Source organism: Euprymna scolopes, chromosome 28 (genome assembly GCF_053919585.1).
Source record: "Euprymna scolopes isolate OS-2025 chromosome 28, ASM5391958v1, whole genome shotgun sequence".
Taxonomy (NCBI): Eukaryota; Metazoa; Mollusca; class Cephalopoda; order Sepiida; family Sepiolidae; genus Euprymna; species Euprymna scolopes.
In genome coordinates this window covers 15,445,430-15,464,299 of record NC_136509.1, presented here as the reverse complement: position 1 = coordinate 15,464,299, position 18,870 = coordinate 15,445,430, and the positions used below count along the sequence as shown (strand labels likewise).

The 18,870-nt window shown below is 36.6% G+C and overlaps 1 pseudogene; it reads left to right on the top strand.

Annotated features, from left to right (window-relative positions):
* Positions 1–5,064: 5,064 nt before the first annotated feature.
* LOC145249783 (5S ribosomal RNA) lies at positions 5,065–5,182 on the top strand (annotated as a pseudogene).
* The last annotated feature ends 13,688 nt before the right edge of the window (positions 5,183–18,870 follow it).

Here is an 18,870-nt window from a genome sequence, read left to right as displayed (position 1 = left end):
GAGACTGATTAGAAAATGTTTGTTTCTCTCGGTGGCGTGACGTCATATCATCGCGTGATCGTTCGACTCTTGTTTTGTTTGTAGAGTTTGACCTCTGGCCCTCGTTTCAACCCTCGTCACCTATCCCTTAGTACATTTCTGCTTGTAGCTAGGTTATACTGGCATGTACTTATGTGATCCTTATCAAAATTTTCACTAGCTAACTTAATCGCTACTTACTGGCATAGGGCCCCAAGTATGCTATATCATTGCCTCTATAAATCTGGCCAGTAGTTTCTTATGTCATAGCAAAAATAAAACATAAAAGATAAAAAATACCAAACCGAATTCAATTCGTAATCTTAACTTCTATGATAGATACAAGAGAAACATTCCCAGAACGTAACTGTGCCTCATGATATCAACGTCAGTTTGTACCAAAGAAAACAGATGATGATGATGATGATGATGATGATGATGATGACGACGCTGGCGGCGTCGGCGGCGGCGGCGGCGGCGGCGGCGGCGGTGAATGCATCTTCAAAAAATTTCTCTGGGATCAATAAACCTCCTCTGATTCCAGTACGCTCCATTCACGACCTGGCGGACACTATCTCTCCAAGGTCTTTCCACCTGGTGCTACCAGGTCAGGATGTCTGAAGATACCGGTTCTTGATATAAAATGTACCAAAAATTAATGTTATTGTTTTGGGTTTTTTTTGTTTTGTTTTTTCTCTTTGCAAAACTCAATAAGGTTCTGCAAAGACAACAACGACTATCTTCTACAAAACAACTAAACCAAACACCATGAATAAATATTTTAAAATATAAATAGACTGAAGCAAACAAAAAATTTACCCAAATGATTGGATTTTATCTTAAATAGTCAGATAAATGCTGATAAGCCGTAGAAAAAACAACCAAACCAAACACAATGAATAAATATTTGAAGATATAAAGAATTTGAAGCATAACACATTTTTCTTAAATTATTGGATTTAGCATTAAATAACCCGAAAGGGGTTGATGTGGCGTAAAACAAAATAGCCAAACCAAGCCAAATCTATGTTTTTCTATGATCGCCGATCCAACAAGGACATTTCGTTGGTGTTAAACGCGTTTACCTTTAGTATTTTGTGCATGTGCGCGTGTGTGTGTGCGTACGTGTGTGTGTGCGTACGTGTGTATGTGCGTGTGCGTGCGTGTGTGCATGTGTGTGTGTGTGTGTGTGTGTGTGTGTGTGTGTGTGTGTAGAAGAAAGTGGTGTCAATTTAAAGGATTTGTCTTACATAACTACCGAAGCAGTTGTTTCTTGAAGCAAGTGGGTCATATGTCACGATTTGGGGTCCTGTCGGCTCTCTTAAAATTTATTGATGCCGAGGTCACACATCACAAACATCAAGTCAAAAGCCAAGTGTCGAGTCATGAAAACACACACACTACAGTAAACAAATGACAAGAGTTGGGACTGTAAACGAATTATTAGTTCACGTGGATGAAAGTTGTATAATTTGATTTCATTTCACATCTGATGAGGAGATTTTATCACGTGTGGGTTCAACCAATTAGCGAGCATGGTCATGTTTGGCTTCTTTTTCTTCCTTTTTATTGCTGAAAATAACCCTAACAGTGCCATTGAGATGTAACTGGCTACTGTCTGTTAGGGGCCATAATTTTAGGGGTATCCTAAGTGGGGAGTTGGTAGTGAGACTCTTGTTCACATTGCATTTAGATTTCTGCTTAGATTTAATAAAGACTTTTCATATCTATCTGCGTAAGTATACTTTGATAATTATGTTTCAGTTTGAAGAAATATGGTATAATAAAAGTATGGGGTGTTCGTTCGCACCTGACCTCCATAGAATGGAAATATGTCACAAAGTTTAACAAGATTTTTTAATATAGATCAACAGAATATTGTGATAAGTCTTTCAGTGTGAATAGGTACGGTATAATAAATTATGGGGTTTATCTATTTTATTTTTACTTTCATCATGTTCATCTTTTGTTTTGATACCCCCAAATTCGAAGCTATCTCATTACAATCCTTCCTTTTCATAACCTATCATACCTTCATAAATCAGTCCATTTTCTGTAGGCTGTTTTTGAACCCAGTCAACGACGGGTACTTTTGCTAGTATATATATATATATATATATATATATATATATATATATATATATATATATATATATATATATATATATATAAGAACACAATTTTGCTGGGCAAACTTTAGTCCTTGTACCGGAAAAATATCCAGTAAATAAAACGCTTTTTAGTAAATCGTTATTTTAATTTTTTATTTTATTGTTATTTTTTTTTTTTTTCGCATTTCCATACACCAAATATGGATATAAATCTCACTAAAACATCCGGTGGGTCATAAGCTTCATTTCGGTACCTTACTTGCCTGGGTAGATTGCCTGTAGGCTGAGATAAACCGCGTCACACACACACACACATGCACGCGCAGACATTAGGAAAATTTATAATAAGATTTTTTTTTTTTTACACAGTGATCACCACTTAGCAAGGCCCGGAAGCCACTCAGGGATAAGGATTATTGCAAGTACATTACGTTAGTGTGGAGATTTGATGAAGTGTTTACTTAAGGGGGCGGTTCATTAGGAATTTGTTAACGTTGGACTTGAACACATCCAAGTTGTAGTCCGGTGGGAAGCAGGCAGACGGAACAGAGTTCCACAGGCGTGCAGTTCTAAGAAAGAAGCTTTGTTCATGGAATCCGCGTTTTGATTTAGGCACAGATATAGAGTGGGAGGAAATTTTTCACAGTGGATTCAGCTAGACGGGTGTTTTTCGTGAGAGATTGGCGAGGGGGGACCAGAGATTTGAGTTCAGACGAGCACCTGCCATGGAAATAACGATAAAACAGCGATAGGCTCGCAACGTCTCTTCTGTGGGAGAGAGGTTACAGGATAGAGAAAAGGGCATCCACCACTAAATCACGAAGTCTATTTTGTACTCTGTCAAGGCAGGATAGGCTGTTTTTAGCAGCTCCTGCCCAGATATGGCAGCAGTATTCCATCCTTAGACGTACTTGGCTTTTATATAGATAGAGAATTGCATCAGTAGTGAGATATCTTCTGGAGCGGTAGAAGGATCCCACCATCTTTCCAGCGACCTTGGCAACAGACTTGATGTACATGTTCCATTTCAGATCAGGAGTAAAGGTCAAACCCAGAAGCTTGTCAAAACACGGGGCCTCACCCAGACGAGAACCATCCATCACAATTGATGCCAGATGGGGATCAGAGCGTTGATAATGTAAAGATAGGAGTTTGGTTTTGGATGCATTAAAGGTAACCAGCCACATCTTCCCCCACTGAACCACGCGCTCGAGATCAGAGGAGAGAGAATCAGATATACATATATATTAGAATGTATTCATCCTAAATGCTGCACAATATAGAAAACTGTTAAATTTAATACACACACACACACACACACACATACACACACATACATACACACATGTATATATCTTAAATTATGCAAGTGTTATATTAATTCTCTATCGGTTGTTATATTGTACGCAATACATAGTAAAGATTTCGAAAAGTAAAGAATTGGCTAGAATTGAAACCAAAACATACAACTCCCCAGCCTCATTTCTTAGCCTCTGAGCCACACCCATGCGCATATAAATAGTTAAAAAAATAACTTTGTTTAACTTATGATCATTAAATGTTTTCGTTTCTATTCTAGCTTATGGCATCCAAGCCCTTTCTTTTATTTTCGAAATCATTACTATATATTGGGTACAATATAATATTCAATAAAAAAAATATTTTAAATTAATCTTAATCAAGTTTCGTATTTATTATACATCGATTGTTATATTGTGCTCAATGTGTAGTTGCGATTAAGATGAAACCATTCTAGCATATATATATATATATATATATATATATATATATATATATATTGGGGTAAACACAAGGCTACTTATCGAGCGGTGATGAGCTCGATCCTTGTCAAAATGTTAAGCTATGCTGATGACAAGTGCTACTTAGAAACACGCATGTCCATGGATAATTTATATGCACTTAAAAATTATTTCATAGATATTTGAATGAAAAAAAAAACATTCAAATGCTTCATAAATAAAAAATAAATTAATAATTATAAATAATACTAAATGGGGAGACTAGAATGTAAAACAATGAGTAAGTAACTGCTCTCAAAAACGCGCTCAGGGAGCGAAAAGAAAAATACAGAGTCGCTAATATATATATATATATATATATATATATATATATATATATATATATATATATATATATAAAGAGAGATACATATATGTGTGTATATATATATAGTCATCCACATACAGTACTGTTTCGCTGTATCACAGCTCATCAGTGCGGCTAGACAGGCAACTTCCTCAAACTAGGATCAAAACCCGACCGTCTGTACGACAGTCATGGCTTCTAACCATTACGCTAATACACACTAACGGCCAAAAATCTGGGACAGTTTAGTTTTTTTTTTTTTTCAATTTCTCTAGAACATTCCGGGGGGGAGGTTTACAACTAACCTTACAGACATTTAACATATCTCTTATATTGATACACTGTATTAATTACACTTCATTATAAATTATAGAAAAAAGTTATAAGCATTTCATTTTTTTTATTAAAGTAGCCAAAACCGTGGGACAAAGCAAAGAAAATAATTTATTGTGGACTATGTAGTTAGTTTTCCACTTTTTTAAGTACGAAAATGACGAATAAGTAGTAGTAGTAGTAGTAGTAGTAGTAGTAGTAGTAGTAGTAGAAGAAGAAGCAGAAGAAGAAGAAGAAGAAGAAGAAGAAGAAGAAGAAGAAGAAATGGATAAATTAATATTATTAATTAATTTATATGCACATAATATTATACGGTAATATGCATATATATGTTTTATTGCAGCAGTGGTCAAGTCGTAAGTAGTAGTAGTAGTAGTAGTAGTAGTAATAGTAGTTTGAAAATATAGGTTAAGAAAGTAAGCTACGGAAACGTTTTTGTTTAATTGTCTCATTCCAGGGGGAAAATCATCACGTTAATTTACTGATAGATAGATAGATATACGGCATAATCACGTTGACACACCGGTTCACGCTGGATCACCGAAGTTAAGCAACGTTGAGCCTGGTCAATACTAAAATGGGTGACCATTTGGGATTTCCAGGTGCTATATGTACTCTCCGCTTATCTCGGCATTGTTTCCAGTCGTCCTGGTCTTCTCCTTGCCACTGGACCCAAACAGTGTCGATTCAGGAGAGGTGTGGTTAGGGATTGCGCTACCCTTGCCTCACGATTACACGCACAACTGCTCCTACAGGAGTATCCTTAGTCTTCCGAGACTGACCGAAGGCATCGATCGATAGATAGATAGATACATACATACATATAGATAGATAGATAGATAGATAGATAGATAGATAGCCGTGTATGTAGAGAGAGGGAGAGAGAGAGAGAGCATGTGGTTAACGGTAATAAAAAAAGATGTAAAAGTGGTCTACATCAGAAAACTTTTGGGTGTCAAATAACACGGCGGCATTCATAAATGACATGTCAGCCAGACAACACAAAAAAATTGTGACGATGCAACTAGCAACTAAAATGATGGGCGACAAAGATGATATAAAGGCACGTCAAGTGAAGACCAGACACTCCCATTAAAAGAATGGGAAAATGATGATGAAATCGTCGCCGATGGATGAGCCATGACCTTTTTTTGTGTGTGTGACCAGCAGAATACAACATGGCGGCATATGGAAGGGCGTCTTCAAATCGACGTTTCCTAGTCGAAATGACCTAACAGTTAAGGAATGTTTGCAAAAGCAGTTTTCTTTCTTGTCAGTTTTGTGTGTGTATGTGTGTGTGTATGTGCGTGTTGTATGTGTGTGTGCGTGTGTGTGTATGTCTATATGTGTATGTATGTGTGTGTTTGAGAGCGAAAACGACATCTTTTCACTCACAATTTTTTTAGACCATTTATTCATTTAAACAATCATTTTACAACGTGACCAAATTTTATCTTTTACTAGCAGGGATGCCCGGCATTGCTCGGGTGTTTAGGTGGCGTAGTAAAGACTCCCGGGCGAAGGGGGGGGGGTTGAATAATTAACATTGTTAAAAATTTATTAGTTATTATCGATCTATATGTCTATCTATCTATTTATCTATCTATTCAATGATATTCTTTAAATAGTTTATATTGGGAGTTATTTATTGTTTATAGAATAAAGTGTAGCAGTGGGTTTAACCTGAAGATGTTTATATAAATTAGCTAGGTTAAATATAAACAAAATAACCTTGAACATACGTACGTGACAGAGGAGGTCACGTTAAGGAGGCGTGTCTTTTAATTGGTTACGTCACCAGAATTGAGGTCGGGAAGTTTAGAGGAGGGTTGGAGTTTGTATCACGAGAGTGAACAGGCGTGAGAGTTGAGAGTTAGTTATGAGAGTGGATAGACGGCCAGGAAGCGTGGCTGGGTAGAACAAACATGTAGACAAGAAAAGCAAACTCTTATGAAGACCATTTGGGACAACTGAAATGAATTTATATTTTAAAACATAAAGTGTTGTTCTGTGGTTTTCACAAAAGAAGAAATAACAGAGGTCTCAATTGGTTATGGTGTGGTCGCTTCATGTTTCATCACGGAGCTCAGCCTTGAAGAAGAACTAAAGAAGAAAGAAAGTTATGAAGCTTATATTATTTTTCTTATATATGAACTGTAATATATACCCGTGTGATAACTCTTAGATACAACATGACTCATTTTATACGTTTATCTGGCTAAACAAAATACATGCGATTTATACGCTTATATCGAATCCCGTTATAAGAACACAATAATATCCCACCCCACTGTGTAATATAACTGTTATAATATCTCTCAATACAATTGTTTTGAGTATCTCCAACCTGACTATATAATAAGGGGAAGGTAAAAACAACAGTAGCGGGGTTGCCCGACGTTGCCCGGGTGTGTGTGGGTGGTGTAGTAAGGAACCACGGAGAGAGGGGGGTAAAAAAGTGGTAGTAGCGATGGGGGGATCAAAACAACGGTAGCCAGAGATGTTTAAAACAAAAGTGATAGTAGACAGGTAGGCTTGAACCCGTAACGCGAAGGAGGAAAAAAAAGGTTAAAGAAAACGTGACGTCTTAGCTGATGTCTCCATCGTCCGACTGCAAGTTCAGAACATTTAAATTAAGTGTAGTCAATCGAAAAGAAGACGATGACTTGCTAAAATGGCGTACAAAGCAACCCCTCTTTGTACAAAACTGCTCAGTTGAGGGTGAAGGAAGAAATGTTTTGAGCTAATTTTTCGATATTTGTCGTCCGAAAGATGGCGGACATACAAACATACACTCACACACACACACACACATTTTGCCTTTTTTATATTAGATTTATTACTAGACGGATTACCCGGCGTTGCTTAGAGCAAAAAAAAAATACAGCATATTTCTCTTAAAACTTCAATTTCCCTCTTTCTCGCTTTCTCTCTTTACCTCTCTCCAGTTTCCTTCTTCTCCTCGCCCACTTCCTTCTTCTCTATCCAGCCGATTTTCTTTTCTGAATGCACACACACACACACACATATAGACAGATTCCTCGAACAGTAAGTCAACATAAAAACTAACCTCTGGATGAAAATATCAGAGTTACTGCCCTTTATTTAATACATGATTGGCTAGGAAAGCGACCTCTTTTCTACCCCTGACAAAATCTACGCCATTTTACGGTCAAAGAATATTTTTCCCAAAGTTTAGATATAACTCATCCCGGGCAACGCCCATCAAGGATATAACAAGGTGGTGGTGGTGGTGGTGGTGGTGGTGGTGGTGGTGGTGGTGGTGGTGGTGGTGGTCGTCGTCGTCGTCGTCGTCGTCGTTGTTGTTGTTGTTGTTGTTGTTGTTGTTGTTGTTTAGCTTTTAGCTGGACATATAAACATGGTAGCCGACGTTATATATGACCATCTATCTTCTGGAACCTACGTTGAAAAAGAGCAGATAGAATGCAGAAGAAAATGCCTCGGTACCAAAACCAGCTATTGATCAACAAGACCATTTTAGAAGACTGTAGGAAGAGGGAACGAAATCTGAGCATGTCATGGATCAATTACCAGAAGGCATTTGACAGTCTGCCACACTCATGGTTACTTTGGTGCCTTGATCCACCCGCTAATCCAACAAACACTGGAAAATCGCCATATCACTAAGTCACAATGGAGGAAAAACCATCATCCCTGATGTAAACATCCAGAAGGAAATATTCCAAGGTGACATCTAGCCTCCCTTCTGACAGATCCACTCAGAAACCTCCCGAACAACAGAATGCTTAAAACTTGATTCAGAGCACGAGAGTGAATCATCTACTCTTCATAGATGATCTTAAGTTGTATGGTAGCTTAAATACCGAGCTGCACCAGCTTCTACAGATAGTACACACCTTTTCCAATGTAATAGGAATGAAGTTTGGCCAAATTAATGTGCCAAGTTTATGCTCAGAGCTGGAAAAAAAGCCTTATACAGAGAATGTGCAGCTAAAACTTATTTTGTGTGTGTGTGTGTGTGTGTGTGTGTGTGTGTGTGTGTGTGTGTGTGTGTGTGTGTGTGTGTGTTCGTTCCTTCCTTCCTCGTAGGTTCTGCTAAAACGGCTGAGCCTGTCTTTTGCAAATTTCACAGAAAGTTAATTTATATGTCTGGCAGTGTTCTTAGATATATTTTCTACAGAGAAATTCGTCTGATAAGCATCAAAAATCGAAAAAACAAAACTGATCTTCAAAATAGCTTTTCTCTTTTTTATAGGGAAATATTTTACATTACACCGGCCAAGGGAGATAAAATTCAGCAAATCATTTCTTCTTTAAAAAAAAAAAAAAAGCAGATTTATTATAATCTGGAGATATAGCTTAGTGCTCAGAGATCTAGAAGAGCTCGAACCCTACAAATACCTTGGCATTGAAGAAAACGACAACATACAACATGTTAAGATGAGGGAGAAGATTGGCAAAGAATGTGTACCCCGTGTAAGGAAGATCTGCAAAACACAGCTTACTAAGAAGAAAATAACTGGCATCAATCAACTTGTTATGCCAGTAATAACATAGTTTTGGCACCATTGATTGCTCACAACAACACATTAACATTAGATGTAAAGACACAAAAGATTCTAACACTTCATAGAGTCATATACAGAAATCAGTGTCTACCAAGATTGTACTTGCCCAGGGGAGTAATTAGACTAGGGCTCTCAGAGATCAACCAACATCGAGCAATTATAGTGACCACCGGTCAGTGTCTTAGAAGCTCCCAGAACCACGCCCTTTCAATGGTATATAAACACCAAGAGACAAGACCCAGCAGAACTACACCAGTCACCCAATGCCAAGCTGGAACACCAAATAAGCCTGACACAGAAATAGCGAGAAAAGGCCGACAGAAATATACCAAAACCTTCCAAGAGAAGAAGCTTGATGTAACATTATAACAAAGTATTTTTCTGGAGGAACTCTTTCATGAATACATAGACAAAGAAGGTTTCTTGGACTGGCTCAAGATGGGAGTCCTACATCACAACTAGGAGAGGGCTATAATGGCTGCTCAAGAGATTGATGACCAATGTCTTCAAGAAGATGCCAGGTCTAAGTAACGACAACAGGTGCAGGTTCTGTCACACGGAAATGGAAAGTGTGGACCAAATTGCATGGTTCTTTTGGGGGACGGTTACTACACAGCGAGACATGATGATGTATGTAAGTACCTCTATTGGGCCATCTGCAAAAAACTAAACATCCAATGTAGCATCAAGTCCTGGGAGCATCAACAAGAAAGAAATGTTAGAATTGAGTCATACGCCATACATTATAACCATGTAATCCCTACAGCCACCTACTTTGAAATTGTTGCTCTCAAACCTGACATAGTAATCTATATCTATAAAAGTGAACGCGGTCTGTGTCTCTGTCTGTCTGCGCAATAACTCTGTCAATTTTTAGTCTACAAACTCGAAATTTAATATACGGGGTACTGAGATTTTGGGAAATATATGGGATCGGTTTTCGGCCAGAATTCTGGCTGATAAGGGGTCAAAGTTCAACGACTTGACCTTTGAGAACTCTACCAAACTCCTCCGACAATTTGGGGTCTAAACACTTGAAATTTTAGATATAGGTTCATTGGATATGGATCTAACTTAATAACTAGATTTGAGCCCAAAATAATAAATTTTAAGGGGTCATAATAGGGGTCAAATTTAAAAAATTTACCGCTTTTTTTTCTCAACACACACCTCCAAATACCCGGGCAACGCCGGGCTGAAATGCTAGTATATCTATAAATGTGAACGTGTCTGTGTGTGTCTGTATGTCTATGTGTCTGTGTACATTTCCCTACGCAATAACTCTGTCAATTTTTAGTCTACAGACTCGAAATTTGATATAGAGTGTACTGAGATTTGGGGAAATCCATGTGATCGGGTTTCGGCCAGAAATTTGGCTTTTAAAGGGTCAAAGTTCAACGATTTGACCTTTGAGAGTTCTACCAAACTCCTCCGACAATTTTGGGTCTAAACACTTGAAATTTTAGATATAGGTTCCTTGAACATGGATCTACCTCATGGATCTAACTTAATAACTCGGTTTGAGCCCAAAACAATAAATGTTTAGGGGTCATAATAGGGGTCAAAGTTTTAAAAAATTGACCGTTTTGGGGTTTTTTTTGGTCAGCATACACCTCCAAACACCGGGCACCCATGCTAGTATGGAATAAAACAGAGAGAGTAGCAACCTTGGTTGAAGTGAGTGTCTCTAATGATGGACGTCTGAACAGAGATGAAAGAGAAAGACGAAATATCCAGGTCTAATGAATGATATGAAGAGAAATTGGAATCTTAGGGAGATATCAATGATCCCGCTGATTATAGGTGCCACATGGTTTATGAAGAAAAACTTTAAAGCCTATCTAACCAGCATTCCTGTTAAACCAAGTGCAAAAGAGTTCCAGAAAATTGCACTTAAGGTGGACAACGAGAATCTTGAAAAGATCTCTCGACTGGAGTCAATAAAAGTGGAAGAATGTTGGCAGCTGGTGTGGTTGCCCCCATACGCAACTTATAATCCAAAAATAAAACAATTAGAAAATAACAACTGTCTTTTATATCATAGATTAGCGGGGTGTTATATATTGTTCTTCATCTGAGTTCTCACTAGGGTTATCATCGAGGGGCGCCAAATTGAACGTTTGTTACATATACTTATCATTGAGAGGCACCATTTAAATTTTGGTGTATAACATAAAAAGGATTCCGTGTGCGTATGATTGTCTCTAATATAAATGGTTGTGTGTTTGATTATCATAAAGGGAATCGTGTGTGTGGTATGTAATTTCAGAACCTACCTCTGCTTCTTCGATGTTAGACCATCTGGAAATTTCTCATCCTGGAGGGAGACTTGATACCTGTTTGACGAAGATTTATCACTCCAAGACGATGAATGGGTTTTATAGTTTTTATTTCACTTTCCCCAGAGGTCCTGCAGAAGATGGAAGTGAAATCGGCCTGTGTGGAGGTTCTTCTTCTACACACGTCAGCGTTCGTCTCCCCTTTCCCCAGTTAAGAGGGGGAGACAACAGAAGGCCGTCTGTCTTCTTCAAAGCCCAAATCAAATCTCCAGATCTAGCCAACCTGACCACGTCACATATACGTAATCTGGTCAGCTGACCTTCGGTTCTGGTAAACGTGTCTACACTCCGCGTTTACTCACCTCTCTCTCTCTCTCTCTCTCTCTCTCTCTCTCTCTCTCTCTCTCTCTCTCTCTCTCTCTCTCTCTCTCTCTGTAACAGGGGTACCCGGTGTTTCCCGGGTGTTTGGAGGTGTGTGTGCTCGGACGGGGGGGGGTAATCAAAAAAAAATTTAATCGAAAAAATACACAAAAACAACACACGTAAGGCAAACGAACGATGTTAAATGTAAAACTCGGAAAAACAAAAAAAGAAAAGGCAAAACAGAAAAACGACCGTTAAAACTTCGTTAAAAAATCTGTAAAAAAAAGAAAAAAACACTGGCTTGAATAACCCTGTTTCAATATTAAAATTTAAAAACTCGAACCCAAAACCTTTAGTTAATGAGGACGACGAAATTGTGTCGGTTTTTCAAATATTTAAAGTAAATAATGTTCCGACGTCGTATGACGCATGCGTAGAAGCGAACTTGTCATGAGAGGACGGTTTTTGCCGACCCCTCCCTGTAGAAAACTGATGATTTTAAGGTGAAGAAATTAATGTGTTTGGCCAATGTTTCAATATTTGTCGGGCGAAGGTTGGCAGTTTAAAATGATACGGATCTCATGAAAATCTGTGACCCGTGTCAAAAGTTTTTGCGAGACATTTATTTTTTTTTTGATGATTGCAACATCTTGTCAGACGATTGCCACTCCCTCAGACACTGAAAGTTTATGAGCCCGAAAATAACATATAGTCCTGCCGGCGAATTCACATGCTCAAGCAGACATGACACTAAAGACGGTCATTGGTATACATACATATATATACACGCACGCACAAATACATATATACACATACCACACACATATATGCATGCATACATATACAATACACATTACGCACACATACATATACATACACACACATGCAAACATACACAAGACGGTCATTGGTATACACACATATAAATATATACATGCATACATGCATACATACATGTCTATAAGCATACGCTCATATATACCCATATATAACACAATGCATAATACACAAACATACATATATATACCCACATGCATGCATACACATATACATACATATACACACACATATACAAATACATACATATACTTATATATACACATACATATACGTACACATATGCACATATATATACATACACTTACCTACATATACATACTACATACACATACATATATATGCATTCATACACATACACACATACATGCACATATACACATATATATACATACACACATGCATACATACACATATATGCATATACACATACATGCAAACATATATAAATATATATACATACACACACAAACATATATACGCACAGACACATATACATACATATACACATAGATATAAATACATATAAACACACTTGTACATATATAAATATACACACACACACATATATAAATATACATACACATATATATACATAGATACATATAATGATGGCAGATTGATTGTTACATGCATCCAGCATTTCAGGCGTACACACGTCACAGGGTTTTTATCGCCACAGGACTTTTTTTTTAATAGACAAATGCCTGAGGGAGTATCTATACAAAGATGATGTTACAGAGTTTTAGCTTTGTACGACAGCTAAATCTCTCTCTCGGTTCAAAATCTTGACATCCAGCAACAAACAAGAGCAAGATAGCCAGCAACAAGTCAAACTGCAGACTAGCTTAATGCGGGTACTGGTCTTCCGCTTTGTTTTTTTTTTAAATCAGAGATCCGCTTCTCCCAGAGCGGCTGCCCTCACCACGCCCCACGGGAGCCCTCTCCATCCCACACACATATTGAAATGAACATATGCATACATACAGATGTATGCCAACATACATATGCATGTGCATACACATGCAAACATACACACATAGTAGCACACAAATACGCATATGCATATACATGCATATACATACGTACACATAATATACATGAAGGGACATTCCAAAAGTCTTAAATACTCAATGATCAGGACGACAATGATGGTGATGGGCACGATTAAAAAAATTTTTAAAAAATGGCACGGATTTACATCTTGTTCTTATTTTTACAAAAACGTTTCGCTATAAGACTATCACTTTTGAAGTAGACAATGATGATGATGTGGACAAATGCACACATTATTTCACAAATAAAATCGACGATGAGTCAAATGTAAACACAGTCCAACCGACATATATTAAAGACGCTTACTCTTTTTTTTTGCGAGGCATACAAACATACATACATACAAACATTTTCGCTTTTATATATATAGATGACTCTTTAGGAAAAAGGCTTTCAAGAGTTATAGCTTACACAAGCTGGCACTTATGCTGAATACGTACCATGCTATTGTCGGAATTTTCCGGGCAGTTTACTTAAAACGCCAAAAGATTCCGAAACGCTGAGCCAACGAAATCGCAAAAGCCAACGTCATTTAAGAAATTATTTATTTGCTATCACTGGGTTATTATTAAAAAAAAAAATTAATAAGTAAATAAAAGCAAATTTTATTTTGTTGAAATCAAAATTGTTTTTTTTTAGTTTGTTTAGAAAGCATAAAAAAGAGAAAAAACATAAAAATCAAAATTGTCGCCGGTTATATTTCTAAGCAATGTTGGTTCCTATTCATACACTTTCGTATATTATCTACAATTCTCAGCTCGTAACTTATCCAATGTATAAGCAGACTCAATATCGTTTAACTTCGATGACCTAATGAAATTCTTCGGTGTAAAAATGATTTAACTGGAACAGTATGTACCTTTCGGCATTTCATTTCAATCGGTAATCCAATATAAAGACTATATATATATATATAAAGCTGAACGTCTCTGTGTGTGTCTGGTCACGAATAGGCTCCTATATGGTTGACTATTGTAGAAAACTGAACACATATAATGATAGAAGATGTATCGAGACAGGAATGGGTATGTTTGATCTGGCATAATGATGATTCATTAAAATTGTGGCGTCTGCGTACGCGCCTGGTCCACAAAGTATGGAAATAAAAAATTTAAAAATTAAAAAGAAACGTTTACAAGTGTTTTTGATATAGATGTACATACTAATACTTTGATAAGTATGTTTTAACTTAAATAGGGATGGTATAATAAAATTGTGGGGTCTGCGTTCGCGCCTAGCCTCCATAGAATGGAAATAGGCACAAACTTTAATAAAGACTTTTCATATCTATCTGCGTAAGTATACTTTGATAATTATGTTTCAGTTTGAAGAAATATAGTATAATAAAATTATGGGGTGTTTTTTCGCGCCTGACCTCCATAGAATGGAAATATGTCACAAAGTTTAACAAGGTTTTTTAATATAGATCCACAGAATATTGTGATAAGTGTTTCAGTGCGAACAAGTATGGTATAATAAATTATGGGGTTTATCTATTTCATTTTTACTTTCATCATATTTTGCTTTGGTTTTGATACCCCCAAATTCGAAGCTATCTCTTTACAACCCTTCCTTTTCATAACCTATCATACTTTCATAAATCAGAGTCCATTTTCTGCAGGCTGTTTTTGAACCCAGTCAACGACGGGTACTTTTACTAATATATATATATATATATATATATATATATATATATATATATATATATATATATATATATCCGATGCCTACGTTCAGTCTCGAAAAACAAAGAACACCCCTTATAGGAGCAGCTGCGCGTGTAATTGTGAGGGGCAAGGGTTGCGCAATCACCAACCGCACCTCTCCTGAATCGACACTCTTTGAGTCGGGTGGCAAGGAAAAGTCCAGGACAACTGGAAAAAATGCCGAGATAAGTGGAGAACACATACAGCACCTGGAAGTTCCAAATGGTCACCCATTTTGTACTGAACAGATTCAACTTTGCTTAACTTCGGTGGTCCAGCGGGGCGGGAACCAGTGTGTCAACGTGATTATGCCGTACATTTAGATTTAGTCTTTGATAACACAATTTTATATATATATATATATATATATATATATATATATATATATATATATATATATATATATATATATATAAAATTAAATGAAAGCCGAGGAATAAAAGTATATAATAATGTAACTTTATTATATCATCAGAACTATAGAGAAAAGTTAGAAGGATATTTAAGAAAAAAAACCATGGCATTTCGAAGCTAAATGTATCTCATCAGAAGAGGAGGAGGGCCAGAATTATATAAAATTCAAATATAGAAAAAAAAATTGGCTTAATGACATTTACAAATGAAATTAGAATGAAGGAATAAAATGGTAAAAAGTAATTAAAAGTTGGTACAACATAAAAGGATAAATCCGAAGGGTAGTATATATATTTAGGTAATATCTAAAAATATATGTCTAGGTCACTATGAAATAATTGGGATCATTAAATAAGAGCCTAAAACGGGTTAAAAGATTCCAGTGAGAGAAAAAATGTATATTTAAATTAATGGGGTCACCAACAATGTTTGTGTTTCTATATACTTGTTTTGTTTTTTTTTATTATTAGTTGATATTATCATTATTCCAATTATTGAAATAAGCTTAAGCCGATTCGGGCGATTTCTTACGTACCTCATCAGAAATTTTGTTGCAAAAGTCTTTTTGTAAAGGGATAAAATTCATTCTTATGAAAAAAGACTTTTATGAAAAAATTAGGACTTGGAACGCGTAAGCCTACTTAAAGTCCTCTTCTATGTATGCGCAAATATACATTCACCTCGTTTACAACGTTATTTTTTTAAGTTTTTGTATGCGAATGGACTTGGCTCAGATGGTAACGAATAGTGGTGGACAGCCATATGTTTGGGTTTCCATTGTAGCTTATGGCACTCAAGTCACATTTTTTTATAACTTTTGAAATCACTACTCTATATTAGATACAATATAATAATCAATAGAGTACTGACTCTATAATAATAAATATGAAATCTGCATGAATTGAAATATCATATTTAAGCGTATTTTACGATCGAGGAACATTAGGTACAATATAATAATCAATAGAGAATTAGCTCTATAATAACAAATACGAAAACTGCATTAATTAAAATGTTATATTAAAACGTATTTTACGACCGGGAAAAGCACTACTATCCCCATGCGGTCCTGCCTGCCCTTGTATTCTTTTTGGGCTAATTTATTGCATTCGCTTATTATATGGTTTATTGTTTCATCTTTTTGTCCACAAAGTCTACATTTACTATTTTCCTGTGCCTTGTCTAGTTTAGCTTTGATATGGCTTGTTCTAATCGCGTTATTCTGTACAGCTGTCAGTAGAGATTCTGTTTATCTGTTTCCTTTGTCACGTCCAGGTGTTTACGTGATTCTTTTCTTTTGTCATTCTTATGAATCGTCCATGTAGTGCTTTCTCTTCCCACTTTTCTTGTCTTTTTGTTTTTTGGTTTCTTCATATCCTTATTGTTCTTCCTGGCGGTGTCTCTGGCTGCGATGATCAGTCTTTCTGTATTCTGACTCATGTGCTTTCCCAATTCTTTTTTGTGCTTTCTACGCAGTCTTCTATATTTATCAGTATTCTTATCCCTTCGTTCCTTTTCACTGGTCGGGGTCATCTTTTGTGTGTAATGCATTAAGCATTGTCATTAGTTTCCTAGTCCTCTGATCAAGATGCTTAAGTTTCTCTTTGGTCCAGCCTATAAATGGTCCAAAATACCTTAATAACGATACTGCCCAGCTGTTTATTCTTTTAATTAGATTTCTACTGCATAGTTTTGTTTCTAATAGTTTTCTTATTTTTCTCAAGTACTCTTTTCCAGTCTTCTCTTTCATTTCTCTAGATTTGGTAGTGTCTAATTCCAGGACACCTAAATATTTGCAAGCGTTATCTTCAAACGCCATTATCTCCTTTTGATTGGGCAGGTCAATACTCTCTGATATCTCTAGTTTCCCCTTTTTATCTCCAGTAGTGCACACTTTTCTATTCCAAATTCTATTCCCCTGCTCTGGCTAAATATTCTGGTTGTGGTTATTAGCTTTTCTAGATCCTTTTTGTTTTTTTGCAAATAGTTTCAGGTCATCCTTATACATGAGGTGGTTTATTCTGTGTTCTGTGCCTGTAAACTTACATCCAGTATTACATTTTCTAAGTACGTAATTGAGTAGCGTTATGGCTATGACAAACAGTAGTGATGATAGCGAGTCGCCTTGGAAGATACCGTTCTGTATTCTTATTTCAGTGAAGTATTGTCCTCCAGCTGTCAATTCCAATCTCCGTGTTTCTATTGCTTTCTTAATAATATTAATAAGTTTTTCGGATATTTTGTACAGTTTAAGCATTCAGTTATCTATGCTTTTGGGATTCTATGATGGGCTTTTTTTTTTAATCGATCCATGCCATGGCTATGTTCTTTTTTCTGTTTTTAGCATATTTCAAGATATTTTAGTCTATGTATAGCAGATCGTGTGTCCCTCTTTTTCCTTTGATTCATCCTTTTTGTTCCACGGGCGGTATTCCACGAGTGCTAAGGGAAGAGTAGATGTGTTCACTCATTTGTGCAGTTAATTTTTTCCACATAATTAGTAAATAGTTTATTGGTCTGTAATTGCTTGGTGTCGACCCTTTTTCAGCATCTTTTTGTAGTAGTTCTTCCTTTGGTCATCCAATCTGGTGCTTCTGTTTTGCAGATGCACCTTCACAGATTTTTTATCAATCTATCATGTAATGTTGTGAATATTTTGAACCAATATGTACATATACCATCGTGACCTGGTATTTTCCAATTTGCCATTTTCCTTAAGGTCGTCTTTAGTGTTTCTTCATTTATTTCCCTGTCTCTTCCTTTTTCGATTTCCTGAAGTTCATTCATTTGGCGTTTCTGTTGTGATCATGGGGTTGCCCTCATATCTAGTTCCAGAAGTGGTTGGTTTACTGAAGCCTCTACCGTCTGGATTGCTTCTGTAGTAACATCCCATCACCAGTTTGTTGTCTTTGGTAATCCACTTCTTTCTCGTATTCTTAGATTTGCTTCTCTTTCTGTGTGCGTTTTCTTGTATTTCGTCTGCGTTAGTGTCGGACCTGAAAGTAGGAGAGTTACTTACCTACTTTTATCTGTGTTCTTGTCCCTGAAATTAGATGAAGAACTAACATTCGCAGGATGCCGACCGGGTCCTCCATAT